At 41.8% G+C, this 16934-nt stretch overlaps 1 pseudogene; it reads left to right on the top strand.

The window, feature by feature from the left end:
• The first annotated feature begins 16278 nt into the window (after positions 1 to 16278).
• Positions 16279 to 16662, top strand: LOC117874198 (annotated as a pseudogene).
• The last annotated feature ends 272 nt before the right edge of the window (positions 16663 to 16934 follow it).

Raw genomic sequence — 16934 nt, 5'->3', positions numbered from 1 at the left:
ATTTGAGCATAAGCTTTCATGGGCTACAGCCCACTTCATCGTCCTACCAACTCCCACCTTTTCATGTTCTCTGTATGTGTATATATATCTCCTTACTATATGTTCCATTCTATGCATCTGATGAAGTGGGACGTAGCCCATGAAAGCTTATGCTCAGATAAATTTGTTAGTCTCTAAGGTGCCACAAGTATTCCTGTTCTTTTTGTGGATACAGACTAACATGGCTGCTACTCTGAAACCTGTCACACTTGAGAGGAACTCCCCACAGACAGCTGTAAAACTAACTTGTGATGCTCCTTAAAACTCTCCTTTGCTGGAGGCCTACAAAATGCTCGACAAGTGTTAGGCCGCTGGTGTGCCAAAGCTGACCAATATCACGCTGACCAATATTGTGTCATTCTTTCCTTGTGCTTCCCCATCTGTTGTCTCTTGTCTTATATTTAGAGTGTAAGATTTGGGGGCAGGGACTGTCTTCTTGTTCTGTGTTTCGACAATACCTAGTTCCAGAGGATCTTGGTCCATGACCGGGGTTTCTAGGCAGTACGATCTAAATAATAATAGAGTAGGCATAGATTTGGGTCTCTCCTTTCCGGAGGTTGGCCCCTGCAATCTGTAGCTCACACATGTAATTGTTCCTCACATCAAGCTCTCAATGTGCTGCCTTCCCTTCCCACCCCCGAACAATGACTACTTCCAAACTTTAGTGATCTGTAGCAATATTTTCCCCTCATCATGAATTCTGGGGAACGTTCATAGCTAACAGTGGAAAATGACTGACCTGAGAGAACGGAATCCTCCGGAGGCATTGCAGAATTCAGTGTGTACAAGTTCATTGTACCTCTCACTAGTTACACCAAGAGCAATCAACACACAGTTTAAAATATTTGCTCCAAATTGTTCAGAATCGGTGGTCTCCATACACAATCGGGAGAGCTCACATCCTGAATAATACTGACGAGCACCTGATAAGAATATAGTAAACGGCTGTTGCAGCGTGGTTTGATTAAGCAACAATGAGGCACATATTTATTTTAACTGTAAGTCGCTGACAAAAAAAAGGGGCCCCTCAGTGAATTCAGTGATTTTCCCCTTGACCATTGTGATCAGTTCTCAACAATTAAAAATGGCACAAATGTATGGATCAACCAGCTACTGATTCTCCTGTTAGACATTCACCCACTAAATCAAAGCCTCCACTCGGCTTTCACTTATAGACACACATTAGCATTTACTGGAAAAGCAAACAAAAAGTATTTGGTTTTCATATAAATAATGTGAGATTCTGCATATTTCTGCTGAGTTTTGCTTCTTGTTCCTACTTTATAATTGTTCCTCAGCAATTTTCCCTTCTTCGCCAGGAAATATAAGAAAGTACCTCAGCTAAGCCTAATAGCACCATTTATTCTATAAAAAGGTTGGCTGGGGTACTTTATCCTTGATCTTTATAGTATTGTGCTACCAGCCACAGAACCAGCTGCTAGCAAGAGAGAGGAGCGGAAGTAAAATGATGGGCCGAAGCAGAGTGTATCTGTGCAGAGAATTTTATCTACAGATAAGTCTTTAGAATCTTTCAGTGCTCTTTGCGGAAGATGGTCTTGGGTTAAAGACAGTGTGCCTTAGAGCAGTGGTTCTCAAACTAGGGCCACCGCTTGTTCAGGGAAAGCCCCTGGCGGGCCAGGCTGGTTTGTTTACTTGCCGCGTTGCAGGTTCAGCTGACTTGCGGCTCTCACTGGCCGCGGTTCGCCGTCCCAGGCCAATGGGGGTGGCGGGAAGCGGCGGCCAGCACATCCCTCAGCCCGTGCCACTTCCCGACGCCCCCATTGGCCTGGAGCGGCAAACTGCCTCCAGTGGGAGCCACGATCGGACAAACCTGCGGATGCTGCAGGTAAACAAACTGTCCCGGCCCGCCAGGGTGCTTACCCTGAACAAGCAGCGGCCCTAGTTTGAGAACCACTGCCTTAGAGGATAGTGCTCTGAAGTGCAATTTAGAAGATCTTGGTTTGGTTCCCAGCTCTGCCACAGGCCTAGTGGGTGACCTTGGCCCCGTCACTCCCTCTCACTGTGTCTGTTTACTCATCTGTAAAATGGGGATAATTGAAAAGCACTTTGAGATCCACAGGTAAAGTGTGCTATGTAAGATGGTGTTGGATTATTATTAAAGCACTGGATTGGGATTCAGGAGATCTAGGTTCAATTCCTGGCGCTATCAGACTTTTGAAAAGTTACCTAATCTGTGTCTCAGTTCTCCATCTATAAAATGGTGACAATAATACTTTCTCCCAGCTTTGTCTGTCTCATCTACTTAGCCTGCAATCTCTTCAGGCAGGAACTGTCTTTCGTTATGTTCATGTAGAGATTTAGTACAACTGGGTCCTGATCTCAGCCTACATTTCTAGGAGTCAGATATCTGGAGCATTAATCCATAGCTAGTTTTCAGCATCATCTCCACTCCTATTTCCTACGTAGTGCTGTAGTTGGAAATTGTGGGTAGGAGTTTAAAATTGCTCGGCATTCACCTAACTTTGCTCCCACCACTGGCATCAATGAGAGCAGAGTTTAGACAATGCCACGCCCCGTTGAAAATCCCACCCTGTGTGTTTGCAAAAATTAAGTTCCACATCCACTCCAATCAGGCCATGTAATGTGCCACGCTTTAAGATGTCACTGACTTGATCAATCACGTTGCTTACAAAACATCAGGCTCGAATAACTAAACAGACGCATGCGGTATCAAGTGTTTGCCACACAAGCAATCAAACAAATTGATGAACAAGAAGAAATGATTATGGAACTATAACTGTTCTATCATTAACCAGCAATCTGCATATCTTCCTCCAATTAATGTCTAAGAAATGGGATGTGACTTAGTTGAAATCTAATTACTGGCATCACACTTTGTTGATTAGAAACACTGTAACAGTCAGTGCTTCTACTTCATTTGCATGAGGCCCATAATAATAACCCACTAGGACGTCAGTCATTGCACTGTGCTGCCAGAAGTTTCTGCTGTGGTAATAACTTTCAGTGCAAATGTACTTCATTCTCCCTGTCACTCAGCTTAGTAATTGCCTTGCCACTCAAAAATCCTGCTCTGATCTAGAGATGGGATTTTGCTTGAGATATAAAGAAAATGGTAGCAGTGCGCAGATAGATGCTAGCTAAGTTACTGAGGGATTTTTTTCATGTTATGCTCTATTAAAAGAAGCAAATAGGAAAAGAAAGTCTCAGTGCCAGTGGATGCTGCACTGGGAGTGACTACTGAGTGCATCAGGTTAATAAATGGGCTTCAAAACATAATAATGAGATGTCATGATTGGAGATTGCAATTCCAACACTCAGGAGATACCAGGTAGAGAAGAGTTGGCTGAAGTGAAGCCTGAGCAAAATGATAGTGATTCTAGTGCAGGGGTCGTCAACCTTTCAGAAGTGGAGTGCCGAGTCTTCATTTATTCCCTCTGATTTAAGGTTTCGCGTGCCAGTCATACATTTTAACGTTTTTAGAAGGTCTCTTTCTATAAGTCTATAATATATAACTAAACTATTGTTGTATATAAAGTAAATAAGGTTTTTAAAATGTTTAAGAAGCTTCATTTAAAATTAAATTAAAATGCAGAGCCCCCTGGACTGGTGGCCAGGACCCGGGCAGTGTGAGTGCCACTGAAAATCAGCTCGCGTGCCGCCTTTGGCACACGTGCCATAGGTTGCCTACCCCTGTTCTAGTGTGAAGAAGAAAATCCTTTGAAGAACTTGCCACTTCTGTAACATTTCATTCCACTATGGGCATCTTCCCTCAAATCATCAAGTCAGTCTGCAGCCCCTCAGGGTCCTTATGGACCTCTTGCAGCTGCTGAATGCCCAAAGGGCTACACATCCTAAAAAATACTGGCTTCCATGTCTAGTTGTCCAAAAGACTGCATACCCTCCTGTCTGCCACCGATCTGTTCATTCACAACTTACCATTGTAACCCATATGTAACCTCTTACTGCCCGAATTGAAGCCCAGTTGGTGCAGAATGCAGCAGTCAGCTTATTTAGTAATTCCAACCCTGTAAATCTGCAGTCTGATTGAATACAAAATCAAACCCAAGGTTTCAGTCTGATACCCAAAGCCTTCCCTGCCCCCAAGAGGCTGGCCCAAGTTACTCAAGAAACTACCTCTCCTGCCACAATCACAACCTCCTCGGGAACAACCACAAGGGTGAGACTCACAAGGATGGAAGATAGAACCTGCCTAGTTGGCACAAATCACTTCCCCAGGCAACTAGAGCAACCACTAATCTCCCTGCTTTCCCACAACAACAGTGAGGGAGAAAATGAGGAGGGAGGGAAAACCAAACAAAACCAGATATTTTTTTTAACTTTCAAACGTATAAAATGCTTACATCCCAAGGTGAGGAGCACAACATAAATACATAGAAAGCCATCTACAGGGCTTGTCTACATGGAGACATTGATCAGGAAAATTAATCTGAATTAACTAAAAGTACAGATTTGAAGCGAATTAGTTAAACTGCATTAAATTCCTGTGTGAACACCCTCATTCAGAATTAAAGTGGCCTTAATTCAGTTTAATTTAAATTTAATTCTGAATGTGGCTGTCTACACAGGGATTTAATATGGTTTAACTAGTTTAACTAGTCCACTTCAAATCCACGCCTTCAGTTTATTTGGATTAATTTTCCTGGATTTCCCCATGTAGACAAGCCCAGTGAGTTAAGCTATAAGATTCCTTTTGTTGTGAGGATTTTAAACCTTGGATCTGAAATTTAATTTCCTCAGTTAGAAATAAGGCCTTTAGTTTGGGTGACCACCTGGATAAAGCAAAGGAGAAAGGCCTGATTCTTCTTTATACCCAGTCCCCTTTTCACAATTTTAAAGGTGTACATATGTAATTTACTCGCACTCCAAGGCCCCTTTACACTGATGGAGTGGCATAAAGAGGCTTTAGCATAAATGGGATTCAGGCCTCAAACTAACGAACGCAATGCTGAATCAGCAGAGGGAATTCCCACTCAAATAGCTGCCCCCTACTTCGGGGAGATGGTGGTTTTTGGAATTGCCCGGTTGCCAATATAGAAATGCAGCACGTAGACCTCTAGTCTTGGAGATCAAAGAGTCCAAGTCTGAGTCTATTCAACAGATGTAGGTAGAGCAGGGTGAACAATTTGTGATGAATTATTTATTTTTCAAATTTCCTTTTTCCAGGAGGGTTTGCAAACCATGCACAAGCAATATGAACTGTTAACATTGATGCACTGCATCACTAGAGAAGCAATGTCCCAATTTATAGCACTGACATGAAACCCTGCAATGTAATGAGAAGCAGCAAAAAGAGCCAATCTAAAATAATAGGAGATGGGATATTTATTTCTATAGAAATTGGGATATTTGTTTCTAAGGCTCTTTGAACTAATTACTAGTATGTATGACACAGCCAGGCACATTCCAATGAGGAATTTGTTATAACATCTGTTAGGCAAAATGCTGAATTAATCCACCCATTTCAGTTGCCTTCATTGATGACATGGACTCATTTCATAGCCAAGCATTAAAGTGCAATATTGCCATCAGAAATTCTTGTAATAGGAATGAAATGATTTCCTGTCTTCAATGTACTTTCTATTTCAGAACATACTAGTGAAAGGAATGAGTTATGAAGGTCTTCAATGCAGCAAGCTTCTTATCTATCTGCAGCACGGGCCATATCTTATCCAGGCTACATCAATTTGGGAAGTAAAAGTATATTAAGTTATTGGGAAAAACCTCTTTCAGCACTACCTTCAATGGTTCTATTCTGATTGCTGTATAATTCATTGCTGCGATAGACATCCTAAAAACTGCTCTTGCCTTAATCGTGCCAAGAGGCAAAAAGGTACGTTTCTGCTAGGATGACACCGAACGGTGGCAATTTGTGGCCTTGGTCTGCTTCTGTGCTTTATTTGCAGAGTCTGAGAGAATTGTTGCATGTCTGGAAGAATTTAGTATAGAACAAGTTGGACTGGACACGGTTTACAAGCCAAGATTGTTCAATTAAGGTCACCTGCAAAGGGAAAAACTAAATTGAGCTTGTGCTCTCTTTTGCCCCTTAGATATATATATAAAGAAGGGGTTGTGGTGTTTTTTTTAGGATTGGTCGGCATGAGGTTTTCGTAGTGGTATAATTATGTTGGTCAGGGATGTGAATTATTTTACCGCTGCAATTATATCTAGACAACCCCTAATGTGTATGCAGTTACATCATTATCTATGTGGATGCTGTTATACTGGTGTATATGTGCTTATGCCAGCATAGTTCATTTTCCTTCCCATATGGGAATAATCTGTAATAGTATAACTGCATCCACGTATAGTAAAAGCAGTACAAGGCCTTTGTGTTTTTCACCTCTGTCTGCTATCTTAGAAAGTCAAGTCCTTTCTAGCCTGCAAGGCAGCACTGACTTGAGAGCGAGTGAAATGACCACACCACAAAAGCCAAGAGAATCCTAACTGAACCTTCCGGAGGGGAAGAGACTTTGAGTCAAAGTATTGAAAACTTTTTTTAAAACGCTTATTTCATGTCTATGAAGAATGAACATTTCTGAGAAAGGAAATCTTTGTTAAAGATACAAAAACTCTCCCCTTTCATTAAGGTGTAACAGAGATAGCTCAGTGGGTTGAGCATTAGCCCTCTAAGCCCAGGGTTATGAGTTTAATCCTTGAGGGGGCCATTTAGGGATCGGGGCAAAAATCTGTCTGGGGATGGTCCTACTCTGAGCAGGGGGTTGGACTAGATGATCTCCTGAGGGTCCCTTCTAACCCTGATATTCTATGAATGTGACAATTGTAACTCACAACATACATCCTCTGAACTCTCCAGAAGGTCCTGCAGCAAGACTAGGCTTGACACTGATATTTCTATGGTAAACAAACAGGAACCAAAAATATTCAGCCCTTCTTTATACATGATAAAGGGGCATAAGCCTAATATTTTAAAAAAATGTTTTGCAGACAAAGCAATCAGTAGGCAAACAGCAATGTTTTTTAAGTAGATCATTTCCTACTGTTTGCACACTGGTCTAAATATAGGCTTTTTTTTTCAGGATGGCACGTACAATAGAGATTGAAAAGAAATCCCATCTATTGTGTATCATATATAATCATTGTGGCCTGCCTTTGACCTTGTTATAACTCCAGCTAGATCAAAGGAGTTACAGTGGGGATGTATTTGCTCTAATACAGTGGGTTCACTTTGGCAATGATGCAGTGGTCTGCCACGATCAGCAAAGCACTTAAGCACACGCTGTATCTAAATCTTGCTGAATTAAGCACATTCTTAAGTGTTTTTCTGAATAGAGATGGACTGGTGACTCAGGTCCCACCTGCATCCACAGCATTAGGGCAAATTCATTCTTCTTCCCCCTAAGTTTTCTCTCTCTCATGTTCCTGTTCCCAGTCTCTCCATATTCTTCCCACCTTCTCCTTCCCATATTCTCCTGTGTCTTCCATTACATTCATTTTATTTCCCTCCTGACAAAAGTCACTCACATGCTTATTGGCAACATTTGGTGGGGCACTTCATAGTCATATTAATATGAGACAAAAGTACATTAAAAACAAACACGTGCTTGCATCAGTCCTACCAGTTTCTCGCTCAACACCACCCCGTGCACGTTTCTCAAAGTGGAGGAATATTTGCAGCAGCTGATGCCAGGTCTACACTGAAGAGTTAGGTCAACTCAACTACATCGCTCAGGGATGTGAAAATCCACCTAAAAAAAGCCTAAAAAGCCAACCTAACCCCCGTCTAGACAGCAGTGGGTCAACAGGAGAATTCTTCCCTCGACCAAGCTACTGCATCTCAGGGGGGTGGATAATTACAGCAATGGGAAATCACCTCCTGTAGCTGTATGAGTGTCTACACTGAAGTGCTGCCACACTGCCGCTGTGCCACTAGTGGTTTAAGTGTAGACATAGCCTGAGTGTTCTGAATTAGTTTATCATGAAACACCAAATAACTTGTTAAGATTCACTCTGAGCAAAGGATCAGCTTCCTCAAAGTCTACATTAATTTGACTTTTGTCTTCACTCCAAACGCTTATTCCACTTGACTGTTTGCTCCTGGTGAACACAGAGGACATTCTACTTGGTCTGGCAATGCATCTTGAACAGCTCCTATCATTTCTATCGCTGAACGTTTCTATCAGAGAGAGCAAGCATCACGCTCATCTTCTAAAGAAAGTAAGCGCTCTAGACAAAAGCATGGAAATAGAATTTTAGTCATCCTCACCGGGGAAAAGGAACCAACCAACCAAATCACACCACACACATTATTATGAATAACAGCACAAGGATTTTAACCCCTTATAATATGACCCTCACTAACCAGTTTTAAACCAGTTCTTCCCTGGTTAACTCCCTTTCTCCCGAACTCTGTTTTTTTAAAATTCTCTTTCCTGTTTCGACTCCTCCTTTGCTAACTTCCTGTATCATGCATGGCTTGGCAATTTTGGCTCTGCCAGTAATTAGTAGCTTGGCCATGCTCAACATTCGCTTTTACACAGGTGTACCTTTGCCTATGTATCCTTTTCCTATTTCTCTAGGAAGGACAGACCATGGTAGAGTTGACCAAAAAAAAAAAGGGTAATAAAATAAAAGAGGAATGTTCCATCTTTCACATTTCATTCATATCCTAGTCACTAACCCACAAACCAGAGACACCCAGACTGGGAAAGAGAACTGCATCTCAAATGGGATGAGCAAAAAAACACCCCAGAACAAAAACCCACTCAGCTCCGAGCCTCCCACAGAGACATACGCCCCTGTCCCAGTTTTGATTGATTAAATGAGGTGCCAAGGCATTTACGGTATCCCAAAAGAAGGTCCTAGGATATCATATGAAAAAGATGGGACTCTCCTAGTAAAACTGAGACCTATGATCACATTATCTATAAGAGGATTTTGTTGGGATGTATAGCCTAAACTAAAAGTTGAAGCAGCACATGGGACCTGAGCCTATCAGGAGAGCTGAGAAGAGGAATTTCAAAGAACATTTGCATACCATCTAATGGAAAGCTGTTGGGGTTTTTTGAATTGACAATGCTGAGGGTGTTGCTTTAAAGATGTGCATGATTGTTAGCAGATGTACCCAATTCCATGACCATTCTTGAACTCCCAGAGGGTTAATAAAAGTTCTCTATTGCTGCGCTGCTCATTTTTATCCATGACTTTGAAAAAATAAGTTAATCACCACATACGTGTTCATGCAGTGCTAATACAATCATTCATTATGATTATAAAGCTGCTCTAAATCCCATGGAAATTCAGCAGATTTGGCAGGGTGATTTTTCCAGATTTGGCCAATAGTGTGTAGGGAGGAAATATCTTCTCAAGCCAGGCACACCAGGAAGCAGTCTCAAAGTGTATTGTATCTCAGTCTGTACTGTATCTATTGATGCCAATGGGAGCTTTTTTTAAAAAAATATATGGAGATATACCTATCTCATAGAACTGGAAGGGACCCTGAAAGGTCATTGAGTCCAGCCCCCTGCCTTCACTAGCAGGACCAAGTACTGATTTTGCCCCAGATGGCCTCCTTAAGGATTGAGCTCACAATGCTGGGTTTAGCAGGCCAATGCTCAAACCACTGAGCTATCCCTCCCCCCACCAGATATTCACTACTTTGAAAGTCAGGCCCTCTGATTAGGTGCCTAATGATAGGTTCTTATTTTATAAACTCTGGGGGTGGATTTTGAAAGTTATTTAAGAGCACAATGGGACTCGTGTTCTTAAATTTCATAGATGCTTTGGAAATACCACTCCTTGCCCTTAACACGTTTTAAGTGAATCGTAGGAATGTTTCAGAGGGGTAGCCATGTTAGTCTGTATCAGCAAAAACAACAAGGAGTCCTTGTGGCACCTTAGAGACTAACAAATTTATTTGGGTGTAAGCTTTCGTATAGCTTGGGAATTGATGTTATATGTTTTACAGCTACTGCATAACTATAACAAAAAATCATTTACAAATATCCACACTGATTTAAAGCAGTGCACCAGATTTCCCCCCACAACCATATGACTTATGATGAAAGCCTTTCTATATTTTAGGATTTCAAAGGCACAAAGCTTTCCTTTTCCTCTTGGCTTTTTAGGTCTTTTTCAATCTCTTTCCACTAAGTTAGTTAATCTAAGCAGAGCCATGGATCACCATCCATTTCTGCAATATAGCTTTATAGAATAAGCAATTCAATTTAATGTTCACCCTGGTTAGAGTGTGAGTCCGTTAAACGGGTTGTGTAGTTTGGCAAAACTGTACATGACTGGTTTCTGTCATATACCTGATGTGCCGAATCCTTTGATGTGGCCTCTGTCAGTTTTGCTAGTCATTGATAAGCAAGTGGGAGAGCTATATTATTTTGTTTATTCCTTTTATGGTGTGGATGGGAATGAAACACGGTCCCCGCCGCCTTGGTCCAGCCCGAAGCTTTCCACCTATCGATCTGAGCCCATCTCCTCCCAACATATGCCTGTGTAGGATTTCACGGAGAGCCCTCTGCTTGATCCTAGGAGGAGAAGGAGGATACTGGAAAGTACCTGATCTCCACTTTTGTGCAGAGATTGATGCATGGAGACTGAATTCTAATGAACAGTGCACAAAGGCATTTTCCAAACACCTTGGTTGAAATTCTGGCCCCATTGAAGTCAATGGGCGCTTTACTGGGGTCAGGATTTCACAGAAGAATCCATCTTGGTTCTGACTGCACTGAAAACTTGATGAGGGGCTGGTCTACATTTCTCTGTGTCAGGAGCTACAGTATAGAGGGTTATTCTGTGGTTAGAGCTATGGGTCAGGGAATGTTGCATACATTTGCTAATAGCGCATATTGGACATATATAACCTACAGGAGTGTGTGTGTGTGTGTGTGCACACTGTGAAACAGGTAATACATTTAATGATTTTCGGCAGAATCATGCAACCAGCTTCATTTATTTATTATTCATTTATTATTATTCACTTCATTACACCTGTCCCAAGATCTAAGTGCATTACTAAATGTATAAGTACATATTAGCAGAGGGTGCCTACTGACGCCTTCATCCAAAGGTTGTTCAAGAAAACCAGCTGACTGTTCGGACGGGCAGTCTCTTTTTCGTGGAAGTCTTTTACCCCTGTAAATATTGCTCCCCCAGTTCAGGTGTGGGTGCAGATCTGTGTGCTAGAGCCTCCACCTGCCTGATTGTGGGGGTAATTCATTTTGTACACATAAATTGGGAGGATGGGCCTCAACCCTTTGAAAATTTACCCCACAATATCTTCCCAACCCCCACAGAACATGTCCCAGCCTGGCTTCTCCCCCAGTTACCAGGAGGAAAAAGTCTAGGAGAGCAGGTGGGCCTCGTAGACCGTAGTGTGTCCTGAAAGTCAGCACATCCAGGGTGTGGTAAATCCAGGAGGCAAGTGCCTTGCAAATCCAAGAAGCTTTCCCTAAGAATACCCTTCTGTGCCCTCTCACACCATTTGTCAGGAGAAGGCTGTTAGCTGAAGCACCTCAATTACCACAATAACCCAGGAGGAGAGAGGCAATTTTTAAGGTAGCCAAGACCAAACCATTTAGGAACATTTTGTGGGCAACTGGTGACGTTCTGGAATTTGGTCCTTTGCAGTATGCATAAAACTCCCTGGCTATTCCTGAGGCATAAACCAATGATAGACTCTAATGTTTATTTTGTCGTCTCCCATGGATTAACCATGTAAACTGCAGTACACATATAGATTCGTGTTATTGCTTGTATTGCAACACAACCGACGAGTCCCAGTCATGGATCAGAGCCCCATTATGCTAGGGGCTGTGCAAACACAGAACATAAGAATGGCCATACTGGGTCAGACCAAAGGTCCATCTAGCCCAGTATGCTGTCTACTGACAGTGGCCAGTGCCAGGTGCTTCAGAGGGGATGAACAGAACAGGTAATCATCAAGTTGATGCATCTCCTGTTACCCATTGCCAGCTTCTGGCAAACAGAGGCTAGGGGCGCCATCCCTGTCCATCCTGGCTAACAGTCATCGATGGACCCATCCTCCATGAACTTATGTAGTTCTTTTTTGAACAAAAAGATGGTCCTTCCCCTGAAGAGTTCACATTCTCACCTCCATTGCTTACTCTATTTCTTATCTTTTAAGATAATGTCATGTCCTGCTTGTGAGTGGTGAAGTCCCTTTTGCTGGGATAGCCTGACTTTCATTTAAAGGTTTGGAATCTTGTAAGAAAACACAACAGCCCAACCAAAAGCACAGTGCAAAGGAAAAGAGAACATCAGGCAGTGCAACACCAGGAGAGAAAAGAACGGTTGAACATACTGTAGGCTAGTACATTTATTTCCACAAATGAGACACCAATGACCCTCTGGCCATGCAAATGGTGTGATCCTGTAACCAAGAGAAAGCACATAGGAACAGCACACACCGTTTATATGCTGGGTAGAACAGTTTTGTGATATTCCCCTCACCCCCATAAGTGAATCTATCAGCACTGTTAATACTATCCCATTACTAATGCAAAGTTGTACTGCATCCTGCAATAGAATAATGGCCATGTTCATTACTCTGTTGGTGATTACATTACAGGGATGCCTAAAGCTTTACAATGACTGGCGTTGAGTAGAACACATATTGGATTTAGTGCATTTACTGAGTAGAAAAAAATTACCTTTAATTTAATTTATGTATGTTCTTTATTCTAATAGCCACCCACATGTTCACCAGTACAGTCTGGGCTTCAGGCTACCATGCAATTTTTCTACATTATTCTTACAGTTTATAGCACTTGAATCTCCAAAATGGGTTTGGCCATTAATCTACTTGCTGCTAATGGGATTTCTGCAAAGGGCCAAACTACAAGGAGCTTTTGGAATCTTTAAGTAGTTAAAAGTCTTGGAAAACTGATATGAGTGAATTCAGCATCATAGATAAAACAAATATTCAAAAGTACAGCTGTTTTAACATGCTCTGCGTTCTACTAATCAATGAAAACACTTTAAACTACAAATAGATCAGGGAGCTGAGAAAAAAAGCTTCAGAATTATTAAATGGATTGTAGCTTAAGTTCTAACACACTTTAAAGCAACAGATCTCAGCTGTTGTAAACTTGTGAAGTCAATGGAGCTATGCTGATTTATGTCAGCTGTGGATCTGGCCCATTCTATTTATCTGGAGTTATATAATAATATAATAAAATAAATGGAGATATCCCATTTCCTAGAACTGGAAGGGACCTTGAAAGGTCATCAAGTCCAGCCCCCTGCCTTCTCTAGTAGGGCCAAGTACTGATTTTGCCCCAGATCCCCAAGTGGCCCCCTCAACGATTGAACTCACAACCCTGGATTTAGCAGGCTAATGCTCAAACCACTGAGCTATCCCTCCCCCTGCAAAGTTATGACTTTGGCATGTTTAAAAATGGTGATTGGCCATCTTCCAAGAACCTGGATATGAATGGTCTGGAATTTGGGGCAATCAAATTCTCACCTTGTATCAGCATCCACTATTATGCCATCATGTGCCAGCAATGTCCCTCTGCCATGTACATTGGCCAAACTGGACAGTCTCTACGCAAAAGAATCAATGGACACAAATCTGACATCAGGAATCATAACATTCAGAAACCAGTGGGAGAACACTTCAACCTCTCTTACCACTCAGTGACAGACTTGAAGGTGACAATTTTGCAACAAAAAAACCTTCAAAAACAGACTCCAAAGAGAGACTGCTGAACTTGAATTAATATGCAAATTAGATACCATTAACTTAGGTTTGACCAGAGACTGGGAATGGTTGGGTCATTAGACTAATTGAATCTATCCTTACATCTTCTATGGGTCATCTCGATTATCACTTCAAAAGTCTTTTTTCTCCTGCTGATGATAGCTCATCTGAATTGATTGGCCTCTTACAGTTGGTATGGCTACTTCCACCCTTTCATGTTCTCTGTATGTATAAATATCTTCTTGCTGTATGTTCCAGTCTATGCATCCGAAGAAGTGGGCTGTAGCCCACGAAAGCATATGCTCAAATTTGTTAGTCTCTAAGGGTAGGTCTACACTTACTTCCTGGTTCGGCGGCAGGCAATCGATCTTCTGGGATCGATTTATCGCGTCTTGTCTAGACGCGATAAATCGATCCTAGAAGTGCTCGCCGTCGACACCAGTACTCCAACTCGACGGGGGAGTCTGCCTGCCGCGTCTGGATCCGCGGTAAGTTCGGACTAAGGTACTTTGAATTCAGCTACGTTATTAACGTAGCTGAATTTGCGTACCTTAGTCCGAAGTGGGGGGTTAGTGTGGACCAGGCCTAAGGTGCCATAAGTACTCCTGTTCTTTTTACTATTGGCAGATGAATCCTTCTTTACAATGGGTGAAATCACAGCCGCAGAGCTCAATTCCTTCCATACATGGGCTGTTCGAAAATGCTGATTTGGATCTTGAGCATCTCTTCATTTAAAACATTTAGTCTTTGGTAGCGCTTCTTATTGGAAACCTTATACAGGTCCCGTTGAGAGATCTCCGTGCCATTACATAAAGTCTAACAATGCTCCTATAATGTAGTCGCTCTGCTACTTAAACCATTCTAAGGGTTGAACTACATTAGAAAAATTGAACTAATGTAACTAAATTGATTTAAAAGTGAACTCCGTGACCTCTCTGAAAGTGAGAGCTTTTTATTGCCTGTCATTTTCTTATTCTTATCCAACATGCTCTCACTTTCAGAGAGGTCATGGAATTCTGAAGATATTCATCTCTTGAAATTTTTCTATAAGCTCTTCCTTAATGGAAGGATCCTTTCCCCCTTGTAGTGTCTGTCTTATCATTCAGGGGACCCTAGAAGAACTAGAAATGCAGTCCTCTGATGTGGAAATTGATAATTTACAAGGTTATTGGATTGGAAGGGCTAGTCCTTCTTATTGGAAACCTTATACGGTGCCCGTTTAGAGATCTCAATTCCATTAATGTCGAAAAATGCTCATATAATGCAGTTGCTCTGCTACTTAAAACATTGTGAGGGTTCGTCTATATTAGAAAAATTGAACTAATGTAACTAAATCAATTTAAAAGTGATCTAGTTACACTCATGTGAACCCCTAATGTAGACACGAGAGAGGGTCAGGAGGTTTCTGGTCAAATTTTTTTTTTGACAGAAGATTCAGTTTCTTCAAAATCTAAAGTTTCAGTTTTGCCAGATTTTTTCAACTTTCCACTGGGAAAGTCCAAACAAAATATTTCATTTCAAATTGGTTTGACTCAAATCAGAATATTTTGGTTTGTCAAACTGAATTGAAATATTTCATTTCAGCTGCATCCTGGGAGATGTAGTCCGGTGAAGGAGCCCAGTCCACAGTGGGTGAATGGGGGCATGAAGCACCCAAACTACAACCACCATGAAGCATTGTGGCAGCTCAGGGGACACAGATTAATGTTGAACAAGACAAAATGAAATGTGGTTTGACTTGCTTCAGCAAACAGACAGGAGACATCTTGATTCAGGAAAGTCAAAATGTTTTGTTTTGATCAGAAATGTTGCAACAAAGCATTTCTAAATCAATTATTTTTTTTGGAACTTTTCATTTTGCAACAAATTTTGATATTTCAACTTTTTGTCCCTATGTAGGATGCTTTTTTTAAAAAAAAGTTGGAATTTCTACAGTACAAAAATTCCAGTTTTTGCCCAGTTCCAGTAGACACTCTTAAACCTTTGCTTAACTCAGTTTAGTTTAATTTGGTAAGTTACCGATGCACGCTAACCCATTTAAGGAAGAGTTTAACTGGTTTGAGCTGATCTACATTATGAGATTGCCTTGTTTAACAAGATTCATTCAAAATCAATCTTTAAACTGGTGCAACTTTTCTAGTAGAGACAAGGTCTAAGTCTCTGCCTCTATTGCTTTAGCTGGTGAAATCATTCCATTTCGGGGGAACCTTCAACTCCTCAGAGGCATCTGCCTCAAATTCTGACATCTGTTTACATTCCATAATGGAAGAACGATAAGAAAGGAAAGTCTGTTTTTCTTATCATAGCTTTCTTACTGATGGGAGACAGGATGTTTTAATCGGAGTTGGAACTTCCCTGCTCCCCTGGATAAGTCATCTCACTAATAAAAATGCCAGTTTCAAAGACACTTTTAAGACATTGAAAGGTGGGGATCTTTTGATCAATCATCAGAGCATTATAGACATCTCCTGTGCTATTGCACAAGCAGAGTCCCTGCGTTATAAACTTCTGGGAGGTTTAGCAGTGCGTCGAGCCTGCTATGGCTCCTCCGCTTCATTATGGAGAGTGGTGTTACGGGTTGTGAGGTGGTGGTGTCCGGTAAACTCAGAGGCCAGCGAGCCAAGTTGATGAAGTTTGTGGATGGCCTGATGCTCCACAGTGGAGACCCTGTAAACTAGGATGTCGGTACAGCAATGCGCCACGTCCTTCTCAGGCAGGGTGTGCTGGGTATGAAAGTAAAGATTATGTTGCCTTGGGACCCAAGTGGGAAGATTGGACCCCAGAAACCCCTGCCAGACCATGTCACCATTGTAGAGCCCAAGGAAGAGATCTTACCCACCACACCCATCTCAGAGCAGAAACATGGCAAACCAAAACAGCCAGCCTGTTCCCACTGCATCATGGGAATTTTTCAACACTTGGAATGAGAAGGTGGACTGTGACCCATGAAAGGATCTGAATAAAATCATAAAAGAGCAGAAGAGTGGTGCTCCAGCAGGGTGAGGGAATGGCTCAGGGCATTGGTGAGCATATAGAGAGTCTTTCTTCTCTAAATTACTGGTACAATCCAGCCCAGGTCAGTACTTAATATGCAGTTGCCATCAGCTGCCAGTTTTTATATAGCACCCTAGATGTTCTTGGTACTTTACAGGCAAAAAGAAAGACAGTCCCTTCCCCAAGGAGCTTAACAGTCAAAATA

This window comes from Trachemys scripta, chromosome 3 (assembly GCF_013100865.1).
Source record: "Trachemys scripta elegans isolate TJP31775 chromosome 3, CAS_Tse_1.0, whole genome shotgun sequence".
Taxonomy (NCBI): Eukaryota; Metazoa; Chordata; order Testudines; family Emydidae; genus Trachemys; species Trachemys scripta.
This window is presented reverse-complemented; position numbering and strand designations above follow the sequence as displayed.